At 46.1% G+C, this 11494-nt stretch overlaps 1 long non-coding RNA gene across 1 annotated transcript; it reads left to right on the forward strand.

Annotated features, from left to right (window-relative positions):
- The first annotated feature begins 2365 nt into the window (after positions 1-2365).
- Positions 2366-6367, forward strand: LOC141092269 (uncharacterized). The gene is made up of 2 exons (XR_012232743.1): positions 2366-2673; positions 6298-6367. It is a non-coding gene; the product is annotated as an uncharacterized lncRNA (long non-coding RNA).
- Positions 6368-11494: the final 5127 nt, after the last annotated feature.

Below are 11494 nucleotides of genomic sequence, written 5' to 3' on the forward strand. Positions count from 1 at the left end.
GTAACAAAAGGACTAAATATCCTTATTTATGCTAAAATCCAGAATCTTAGAAGTTTTTTAGTTTCAGAAAACTTGGCACCAGGCTGCAGTTTATTTTTTTAAATGCGGTATTGTATATTTAATTCGACTTCACCAAAGCATAGTATCTCATACAATCCTTATTGAAAAAAAATGACCAATATGGGATTGACAAGGTTCCGGTTAGGTGGATTCATAACTGGCTCAGTGATCGTACTCAAAGAGTGGTAATAAATAGTTGCACGTCCTATAGGAAAATGTTCAGTGTTCAATATTTTTATAAATTATCTAGATAAGGGAAGTTAAGGTAAACTGATCAAATTTAGGGGATAGGTTACACTAGAAAAGACAGAAAGGATTCAGAAAGATCTAGATAAGCTTGAACAATGGGCAGCGACTAAAAGAATGGTATTTTTCAGGGAGAAATGCAAGATTCTACATCTGGGCAAGAAAAACTAAAATTACATTTACAGAATGGGAGGAATAGAACTAAGCAACAGCATGTGTGAAAAAGACTTGGATATACTAATAGATCTTAGACTGCACATGAGTCAACAGTGTGATGCAGCAGCAAAAAAAGGCAAATACAATTCTGGGATGTATTAAGAAAAGCATAGAGTCTAGATCACATGAAGTCATTATCCCCCTCTACTCCTCCTTGGTCAGACCTCATCTGGAATACTGTGTCAAGTTCTGGGCACCAAATTTTAAATATAGACATTGAAAAACTGGAGCAAGTTCAGAGAAGAGCTACCAGGATGGTGAGCAGATGGCAAAGTATGTCCTACGAGGAACGGTTAAAGGGCCTGAGAATGTTTAGCTTGAAAAAATGAAGGCTAAGAGGAGACTTAATAGGCATCTACAAATATCTGAAGGGATGTCAGTGTAGAGGGATCATTCTTATTCTCATTTGCACATGGAAACACAAGAAGCAATGGAATGAAACTGAAAGGGAGAAGAGGGAGAAGATACAGATTAGATATTAGAAAAAAAAAACTTATTCACAGTGAGGGTGACCAATAAGTGGAACAGACTGCCACAAGACGGTGAGTTCTCCTTCAATGGAAGATTTCACACAGAGGCTGGACAGACATCGGTCTGAGATGGTTTATAGAATCCTGCATTGAGCAGGAGGGTGGGACATGATGACCCTGGGGGTTCCTTCCATCTCTAATATTCTAGGATTCTATGTCTTTACTCACCCTCCCCTGGTCCTGCACAGAGTCCCTGCGGCTGCTCCCTGAATGATACTACTGCCATCAGCGCTGCAGCCAATGAACAGCTGCTCTGCCTGAGTAGACAGCACAAGCTACTGAGCTCAGTGATTGGCTGCAGCGCTGCCTAAGTGACACCAGTGCATGCAGACAATTATTTAATTCACTAAATACGTGTGAAAAAATGCTGCAAAAACGCTGAAAGAATTGACAAGCTGTAGATTTTAAAAAATGTTGATGTTCTCAAATTCATTCAGGAGTTTACCAGGTGAGTATTTCTACCCCGGCATGACTGGTGGTTTGGTTGCTACAGCGGTGGATTCTGCTCCATGGGGGACACATCTGTCCCTGTTCTATCATCAGCGCGGGCACAGTGCACACTCTGCAATCACGGCTTAACACGTGGCAATGTGCACTAGCACTTTAGGCCACAATTGGTTGGGTTATTGCTTGTTAACTAAAAGCACAGTCATCTAAACATACCCGAACAGATGGTGGGAAGAAAAAAAAAATCAGCGAGTTCAGCAAATCTCAAGATCATCAGGAATTTCTTAGAGTTTTATAGAGAAATGATTGCACCCCGAAAGTAACGCAGCACTTCTAACCCACGACACACTTCTCAGATGTCACATAACACACGGTGAAATCCCCAACACCGGCCACGAAAACCTCAGTCCTTCCACCGCTCATCGACTTCCTACAACTAAAATTGTGATATAATCAGAGCGCCCCCTGGAGATGCAATGGTCCATATGGACACCCCCATCTTGCACATGATCAGCATAAGATAAATCCTTGAAATCGGCCCCCACCAATAAGGGCTGTGGGACTGACACCCCACAAACAGAAAACCAGCTGATAAAACTCCAATCTGCAGCTGCGTTTCCTCTTAATGACGGAAACCAAGTGCATCCGCTGTAAAAGGGAAACTAAACGTACAGCGAGAGATGAGAATTTAGGGATAACGTTTCTTTAACCCCTTCCTAGCAGGGCCCATTTATTTTTTTGGTCCCATTTTTCCAAGGGCCTTGGTATCTAGCCATCGACATGGCCACACGAAGGCTTGATTATACGGGACGAGTTGTTGCTTTGAATGTCACTGTTCATTTTATCAAAAAAGTGTGCATGGTGCAGGAAAAAATATGCAACTGTACCTCCATTGTTTTTTTTGTTTCTTTCATTGTTGCAGCTGCAGTAAAAACAACAAAGAAGAACTGGTAAAATGATTGACACTGTCATAATCATAATTAACTGAATATTTTTCTTTCTTTCTTCAGTTGTGGACCAGAGCATCGTCCAATTTATTCGTATGTGGAGAAATAAAAAAAAAACATGGATTTTTGTGATACTCACCGTAAAATCCTTTTCTCCAAGACACTCATTGGACTGTGGGGTATATGCTACTGCCGCCTGGAGGCTGACACTAAGTGAATGAAAAAAGGTTAGTTCCTCCTCCGCAATAAACTCCCTCGCCTCGGTTGCAGGCGAAATCAGTTTGGTGCAAAAGCAGTAAGAGACCACAAAAAGACAAAATCAACCTCAATGCAGGTAACATGACTAGAAAACCCACCTAGTATCATAAATACATATTAATAAACAAATCAATGGTCTGTCATCTTTGCCAGCAGTCTGGTCACCTTGCCAACAGGTGCCCACAGCGGCCGGGAAAGCGCTCATGTCTAGTGGTTATTGGAGGAGGCCTGCTAGACACAGCGGCGTTTTCCTCCAAGCTGTCCTTTAAGGGGACGCTTGAGTTAGGTCCATGATAACTCTAGCGGTGGAGGCTTGCGTGGACTCCGGTGCGGAGGGCAATTTTATGTTGTCTGCCTTCGCCCAACGGCATGCAATTCCTCAGGTCATGTTACCTAAGCCAGTCACCATCAGAGTGGTGAACGGCTCAACACTATCCTCACAGATCACCCACCAGACCACCCCGTTGGTACTCTCGGTGTCTCCATCCCATCAAGAGACGATATCCCTCCTCATCATGCCAGAGGGTATCGATCAGGTCCTCTTAGGGGGCCCCCTGGCTATGCTACCACTCCCCTCATATAGAGTGGTCCTCAGGGAGAATTCTGAGATGGAGTAAATCCAGTGAGGATAGATGTCAGAGGGAATGCATTCAGGTTGCCTCTACTGAGGTTCCCGCAGATCTTTCCCCTCTTCCCAAACACTATTGACAGTATGTAGATGTGTTCTCCAAGAAGGCGGCGGAGACCATTCCGCCTCACCGCCCCTATGACTGTCGTATTGACCTCTTGCCTGGTGCTGAGCCTCCCCGGGGTCGAGTCTATCCCTTCTCATGGAGACAGAGGCCATGTCTCAATACATCACGGAGAATCTGGCAAGACGATTCATTAGGAAGTCGGTGTCACCAGCGGGGGCGGGATTCTTCTTCGTCCAAAAGAAGAATGGAGAACTACGTCCCTGCATTGATTACAGGGGTCTTAACGCCATCACTGTTAAGAATAAATACCCCTTGCCCCTGATATCAGAACTGTTTGATAGGCTACGGGGAGCGAGAGTTTTTACTAAGCGAGATCTGGGGGAGCTTATAACCTGATTCGCATCCGTGAGGGGGATGAATGGAACACGGAATTTAACACCAGGGATGGCCATTATGAGTACTTGGCATGCCCTTTGGGCTCTGTAATGCTCCTGCCGTCTTCCAAGACTTTGTAAATGATATCTTTCGGGATATGCTCTCCACCTCGGTGGTTGTCTATCTGGATGATATTCTCATCTACTCTCCAGAAATGGACTCCCATCAAAGAGAAGTCTGCAAAGTCTCCGACCTCTCACTATCAAATGCCCTCTATGCCAAGTTGGAGAAGTGCCTGTTTGAGCAGGAGTCCTTGCCTTTCCTGGGCTATATCATTTCTGCCCAGGGTTTGGCTATGGATCCTGCCAAGCTGCAGGCGGTAATGGATTGGCAAAAACCCCACTCCCTCAAAGCGGTGTAGCACTTTATGGGGTTCGTTAATTACTATCGCCAGTTCATTCCCCACTTCTCCACCTTGGTAGCTCCCTTAGTTGCCCCCACTAAGAAGGGAGCAAATTCCAAGTTGTGGTCAGAACAGGTCTCCAAGGCCTTCTCCTCCATCAATTCCCATTTTGCTAGCTCTCCCATTATACATTGCCCCGATGTAGATAAACCCTTCATCATGGAAGTGGATGCCTCTTCCATAGGTGCCGGAGCGGTCCTCTTCCAGAAGGACGCTCAAGGTCGGAAGCACCCTTGCTGCTTCTTCTCGACCGCAGAGGGAGCTGCTCAGCAGAGACAACGATCCCAGCGCCTTACTCAGGCTAGTGCTGTCAGATTGGTTGCTGTTGCCACCTCTGGTTCAGCTATAGCAACCCGCACTAGCCAGCAGCGCTCAGCTCTGGGGAGTAAGTCCTTCTTGCCGCCTACTGAGCATGCCCTTGGGACGAATTCTCATTGGAGGTCTGAGGTCACATGCTCAGGACCTCAAGCAGCTCGGATTGGGCCATCAGGAAGGTCCCGGAAGGCTGCGGTTATAAATGGATCGCACGGCCGCACAGCTGTGTGCTAGTATAGACCATGTGGAGTGAGTGTTGTATGCACGTATGTATGTCTCAGGTAAATGACTCATTATGAAACCCCTATCCTTGATACACATGTTTTGGTCAGCCTTGCCAGTTAGTGCCTAGACTGGGAGTGCAGGTAGGAGGCTGAGTCAGAGACTAGCATGAGCGCCAAGTAGTGGCTTGCCTGTACGCCACTGTGCACTTGGTCTGCACACCACGGTAGCCAGCGTCTATTTAGTGGTGTTCGCAGCTGCATTTATATTCTGCGGTATTGCGGTTCTGTGAGGTAACAGAGTCTGCCTCAGTACACACCGGGTGACGTTAACCCGTGTGTGTTCTTCTGTTATACCGCCATATAGCATCCGCCATTACCGAGCAGCAGGAGTTAACATCTCTGCACGGTGGACCCCTGGTTGCGAACGCACTTCATTATCATCTTATTATTATTTGGTGCATTCCGCTAGCCCGTAACAGAGGCACAACACTGGGAAAAGTTTACAAGCTGTTTGACAATTAACAATTAGAATACATATATTACATCTTCATCCCCAAGATAAGAATATCGTGCACAGATTTAATAATATCACTTCTTCTTAACCTAACTCAGTAATAATAAGTCTATAAAATCTAGACAATGACGTATGTTGAAATACATATTCACAAAAAACGCACCTGTACATATGTCTAATGAAATGCCTTTCTCCAAATCTTTATGGGTCCCACCGAAAAAATTAGTGATGGATGCAGAGTGCAATGCAGCAGAGTCCCTAGTGGAGGACTGCTCCTTTCTCATCATCCACATTGTACACGTACGAACCAAGGGCACTATTTGACTATTTTATTATATACCTGATGAAGGCCTACAAGGCCGAAATGCAGTGTTTTTTTAATCAGTTTTTACTTTCTACAGTCTTTGTTTTTTAATTTTTCTATTTGCTGTGTACAGCAAATAAAATATTTGATCCAATATTAGTGATATATTTTTTTCGCTATATAACCCACTTTTCAATATTGGGTTAAAGATCCGTCGAATGAAGTGCCCTGAAACATCTTTATTTATACTGCTATCTATGCTGACTTCCATCAAATTAAAAAAAGTGATTTTGACTAAACCCCCAACAGAAGATTCACTCTAATTAGGCAGATGGGGTCCCTTTTGCCAATGATTTGGCGGTCTCCATCTTTTTAAGTGTGCAGTAAGTCAAGATCGACAACAGTATTGTGCACCTCTGAAAAGATGGACAATGCCAAATAGAGGTCAAATGGAGTCTGGAGTATCTCTGCCACCTTATTAAAGAATGAATACATTCATCATTCAATGGGGTTTAATCTGAATCAGGTTTTTTGTAGATTTAGATAGAAATCCTAATGTAAAGGCTCAGCATAGAGCACATGAAAAATGTGAACTGATCCAAAATGTTCGGTACCCCCAAAATGCTACTAATTAAAAATTCAAGCTTTTACTTAAAAAATTCCATGAAAACAAAAATTCCTTCACGTGTGTCTTTTTCTACAGAGGCAGAGTTGGAAGCGCTCTAGCTACTAGAAGAATTACTTCTTGAACAGTAAGAGTCTTCACAAAGTAAGTTTCCAGATTTTATTAGAAAAAATCCCAAAATTTTCCACCAATTACTTTGAATTCATCCATAGAAGTATCTGTTAAAATGGTATGCAATGAGTTGTATCAACTACAAGTACGTAGGCCATATGATAATCTGGGGCATATGTTTGCTTCTGACCGAGCCAAAGTGGGCTTCATTATGTCACATCTAGCACGAGAAGCTCTCGCCTGGCTAAACCTGTTATGGTAGAGAGGAGACCCGCTGGTTAATGATCTTCAATCTTTCCTAGAGACTTTTCGCAGAACCTTCGATGAACTTGGCCGTGTCACCTTGACCGATTCTGCCTTGCATCGCTTAAGCCAAAGAACTCTCAAGGTGGCTCAGTATGCTGTTAAGTTCCGCACTCTCTCATCCAAGTTATCCTGGAACAATGAGGCCTTGGTGGCTACCTTCTGGGAGGGCCTATCTGGAAGAATCAAGGATGAGCTGGCGGAACAGGACAGGCCTACCACCTTGGATGATCTGATATCCTTGACAACCCAGATTGACCTGCACTTTCAGGAGCGTTCCATGAAGATCAAGCGAGACAAGAGGTCCTACCACCTGGACTCTAGTTCTTCCAAAATGGCTATCTCACCTCCCTCTCCCGAGGCTATGGAGGTTAACAGAGTAAGTTTGGCCAGCCGTCGCTAGGAGGTGCGTCGCAAAGAGGGAAGTTGTCTCTATTGTGGTAGTTCTGAACACCTGATCCGCTCCTGTCCGAAGAAGTTGGGAAACTCCAGTGCCTAGGTTCGGTAGGAGTGGCCTCCCTAGGTAGAGAATATTCCTCTCCTTCGTTGCAGATCTCAGTCTCCGTGTCCTGCGGAGAAATAAAATTTTCTGGACTATGTCTGTTGGATTCCGGAGCCACCGGAAATTTTATCCAGCAGGCGCTTGTGGATCATTACCGCTTACCAGTCCAGTCTCTTCCTAATCCGTTGCGGGTGACCACTGTCGATGGCAAGCCACTGACCGAACCCGTCCAGTTCCAGACCGAGCCAGTGGAACTCCGGGTAGGTCTACTGCACTCTGAAATAATCCGCTTTTATGTGTACCCTGGTTTGCCTCACCCCTTGGTATTAGGTTTACCTTGGTTCCAGAAACACGAACCAGTCCTTAATTGGAGAACAGGGGAGATTCTGTGTTGGGGAGATTCCTGCTCGGACCAATGCTTAACCCGGATTGAACCAGTTTCGTCCCCAGTCCAACCTGCTACCCTGCCAGGGTTACCATCTTTATACTGGTCCTTCTCGGATGTCTTTGGGAAAGGAGGCTGAGAGACTACCTCCCCACAGGTCGTATGACTGTCCAATAGATCTTCTTCCTGGAACATCTCCTCCCCGTGGGAGAGTTTACCCTATTTCCCAAGCAGAGACTCAAGCTATGTTGGACTACATCCAGGAGAATTTGGCCAGAGAATTTATCCAAAAATCATTATCACCGGCAGGAGCAGTATTCTTCTTCGTGAAGACAAAGGACGGATCCTTGCGGCCCTGTATTGATTACCGGGGTGTTAACCAGATCACGGTAAAAAACAGGTACCCATTGCCTCTCATTTCAGAACTGTTCGATCGTCTCCGAGGGGCCAAAATCTTCACCAAGTTGGATCTCAGAGGTGCCTACAATTTGATCCGAATCCAGGAAGGAGATGAATGGAAACCAGCCTTCAACATCTGTGATGGCCACTATGCGTACCTGGTAATGCCGTTCGGCCTAAGCAGTGCACCCGCTGTTTTTCAGGAGTTTGTCAATGACATTTTCAGGGATCTGCTCTATACCTGTGTTTTGTCTACCAGGACGACCTTTTGATCTTTTCAACTAACTTGGCCTCGCACTGGAGACAAGTACGCCTAGTCTTACAGAGACTCAGAGAAAACAGACTGTGTGCCAAATTTGAGAAATGCCTCTTTGAACAATCCTCTTTGCCTTTCCTCAGTTACATTGTTTCCTCCACAGGATTGAAAAAGGATCCAGGGAAGTTGTCAGCCGTACTCAGGTGGCCTCGTCCGTCTGCGCCGAAGGCCATACAGCGATTCCTGGGCTTCGCCAACTACTACCGGCAATTCATTCCTAACTTTTCCACCCGAGTGGCGTCCATCTCAGATCTGACCCGGAAAGGTACAAATCCCAAGGATTGGCCCCCTGAGGCAGAGGAGGCTTTTGTTTCTCTCAAAAAAGTCTTTGCTGCCGCACCAGTCCTCCATCGTCCTAACTCTAACGAACAATTTTTCCTCCGTAGGTGCGGGAGCAGTACTTACCCAGAAATCTTATGAACTCATGTGGTTTCTTTTCCAAGGTTTTTTCTTCCGCAGAAAGGAACTATTCCATTGGAGAGCGGGAATTATTGACTATCAAATTAGCCCTGCAGGAATGGAGGCATCTTCTTGAAGGAGCTCTTCACCAGGTAGTCATATTCACCGATCACAAAAACCTTGCTTACCTCCAAACAGCACAGAGGCCGAATCCCCATCAGGCTCGCTGGGCTTTGTTTTTTGCTCAATTTAATATTGTTCTGACAAAAACGTCAAGGCAGATGCACTTTCCAGAGCCTTTTTGCCTCCTGATCAAGAGGAAATACCTCAGGACATCATAGAACCCTCAAGGTTAGTCGCTGTTGCTTCTGCTGATCTTACCCGGCTTCCCCCTGAGAAAACTCTCGTGTTTGCTCCTGAAAGTAGTCGTGTCCTTCGGTGGGGTCACTCTTCCAAGTTGGCTGGTCACGCCGGTCAGAGGAAGACTCTGCAGCTCATCACTTGTTAGTACTGGTGGCCTACTATGGCTAAGGATATCCAGGAGTACGTCACAGCCTTTCGTTCCTATGCCCGTAACAAGACTGTCAAATGCCAACCTGCAGGTAGGCTTCAGCCTGTTCAAATTCCGTCCGCTCCCTGGCAGCACATCGCGATGGACTTCATCACAGATCTCCCAAACTCGTCAGGATGTTCAGTGGTGTGGGTAGTGGTGGACCGCTTCTCTTAGATGGCTCACTTCATTCCGCTAGCCGGTCTTCCGACTGCTCCAGAACTGGCGGATCTATTCATTTGGCACATCTTCTGTCTCCATGGTTTTTCTCTCCACATTGTGTCCGACAGAGGAGTCAAGTTCACCTCATAATTCTGGAGAGCAGTTTGTAAACTGGTAAAAATAGAACTGGATTTTTCCTCAGCATAGCATACTCAATCTAATGGACAAGTGGAGAGGACTAATCAAATCCTGGCTGGATTCCTGCGTCACTTTGTCAACGCGTATCATGACGACTGGGTACTTACTGTCCTGGGCAGAATTTTCCTACAACCAAGTAAGTGAATCTTCTGGAAATTCTCCCTTTCAGATTGTCTTTGGACTACAACCTGGAATACCTCTTCCCATCTCCGGATCATCTGGCGTTCCGGCTGCCGATACTTTCTCTGAAGATTTTTCAAAGGTTTGGAGGAACACTAAAACTGCCTTGGAGAAAGCCTCCCAACATATGAAAAGACATGCGGACAAGAGACGTCTGGATGCGCCTACCTTTCGCCCCGGAGACAAGGTATGGCTCTCCTTCAAGTATATCCGTCTGAAGTTGCCATCCTACAAATTAGGTCCACGGTTCATTGGGCCCTTTGAAATCTTTGGACAAATCAATCCAGTCTCTTATAAACTGAAGTTGCCTACTTCCTTATGTGTGCCTAACCCCTTTCATGTTTCTCTCCTCAAACCAGTAGTTTTGAGCTCCTTCTTTAAGGACCCGGGTACCACTCCTGATCCTGTCTCTGAGGATGTTTTTGAGATAAAACATATCCTGGCCATTAAGAAAGTAAGGGGTAAGATCTATTACCTGGTGACTGGAAGGACTTTGGTCCTGAGGAGAGATCTTGGGAGCCTAGAGAGAACATCCAGGTCCCTCTCCGCAAAAGATTTCACGCGGGCTTGAAAAACAGGGGGCGTAAAGAGGGGGAATACTGTTACACCCGGACCCATGCTGGCTCTGCGTCCCAGTCTGCCGCTGCACCCCATTCTGGCCACTTACCTCCTGTCCTGCATGCTGTCCCTGTGCAGCAGCGAGCTCCGTCTGTCTCATGCTGCTCCTCGGCATCCTACTCTCTCTCCCTTCCCCATCTCCTGACGTCCTGTCAACAGGTCTTCAGGCAAAGCTATTAGAGCACGAGCGCATGCTCCTCTGGCTTCTTAAAGGGATAGCGTGCATTTTTCAAATTTGGTAATTATTCAATGGCAGCGCACTGGCGGTTATTTCTGGTCTCTTCTCCATAGAGAGCTGTTATGAATGGGTTACCGACGAGGAGAGCAGGCCCAGGCTAAGCCACAGAAAACCAGAGAGGTTGGTAACTAAGCTGATTGCAGACCCCTGATCCTATCCACACCACTAGCAGTAGCCGTGGAGCGTACCTACGATGATTCTCGATGCCTCGGCACAGCCAGAGAGCTAACTAAGCCTAAAGCAAGAAAGGGGAAATCTAAACTGCCCCAAAGCAGACCCCAAAGGAATAGATAGCTCCCAAACATATATTGTCGGTGAGACAAGATGAAAACACAAACGCAGGCAGGAATATAGACTGAGCAAATGATGGGGCCCACACTGACTAGACAGGAAAGGAAAGATACTGTCTGCAATCACGCAAAAAACCCTGCAAAAAGTCCAACACGTCTGAAGCATAAAAACACTGAAGTCGCACGACTTCGCCCCCCACTATATCAGCACTCTGGAATATTCTGAAAGCAGAGCAAAAAGAGACCAATCTAACAGGGGACAAAACAAACTGGCACAAGCAGTAACATATGGGCGGTGATTCAGCACAGCCCCAGCCGGAGCTGGCTGACCCGCACGAAACAGAGATAGGCAAAATCAGATCAAATGCAAACAGAATAGCAAATGAACCACTTAGCTGAACATGCAGGGACAGAGCTGGAGACATCAGACCTCAGGAGGCACAGGAAGAAAATCACCAGCAGGGATAGAGGGAGTCGGCTGTCTTAAATCCCAATCTGAAACCCCAGATCTCCAATCGTCATCCTCATCATCAGGTGGCAAGCCTCTGTCAATCAGATCAGCTACATTACCTCCAGTAACCACCAGAGGGAGCCTAGAAAGAGAACTCGCAGCCCCTCTGTCAA

This window comes from Dendrobates tinctorius, unplaced genomic scaffold, assembly GCF_039654945.1.
Source record: "Dendrobates tinctorius isolate UK_male_01 unplaced genomic scaffold, ASM3965494v1 ptg000059l, whole genome shotgun sequence".
Classification (NCBI taxonomy): Eukaryota; Metazoa; Chordata; class Amphibia; order Anura; family Dendrobatidae; genus Dendrobates; species Dendrobates tinctorius.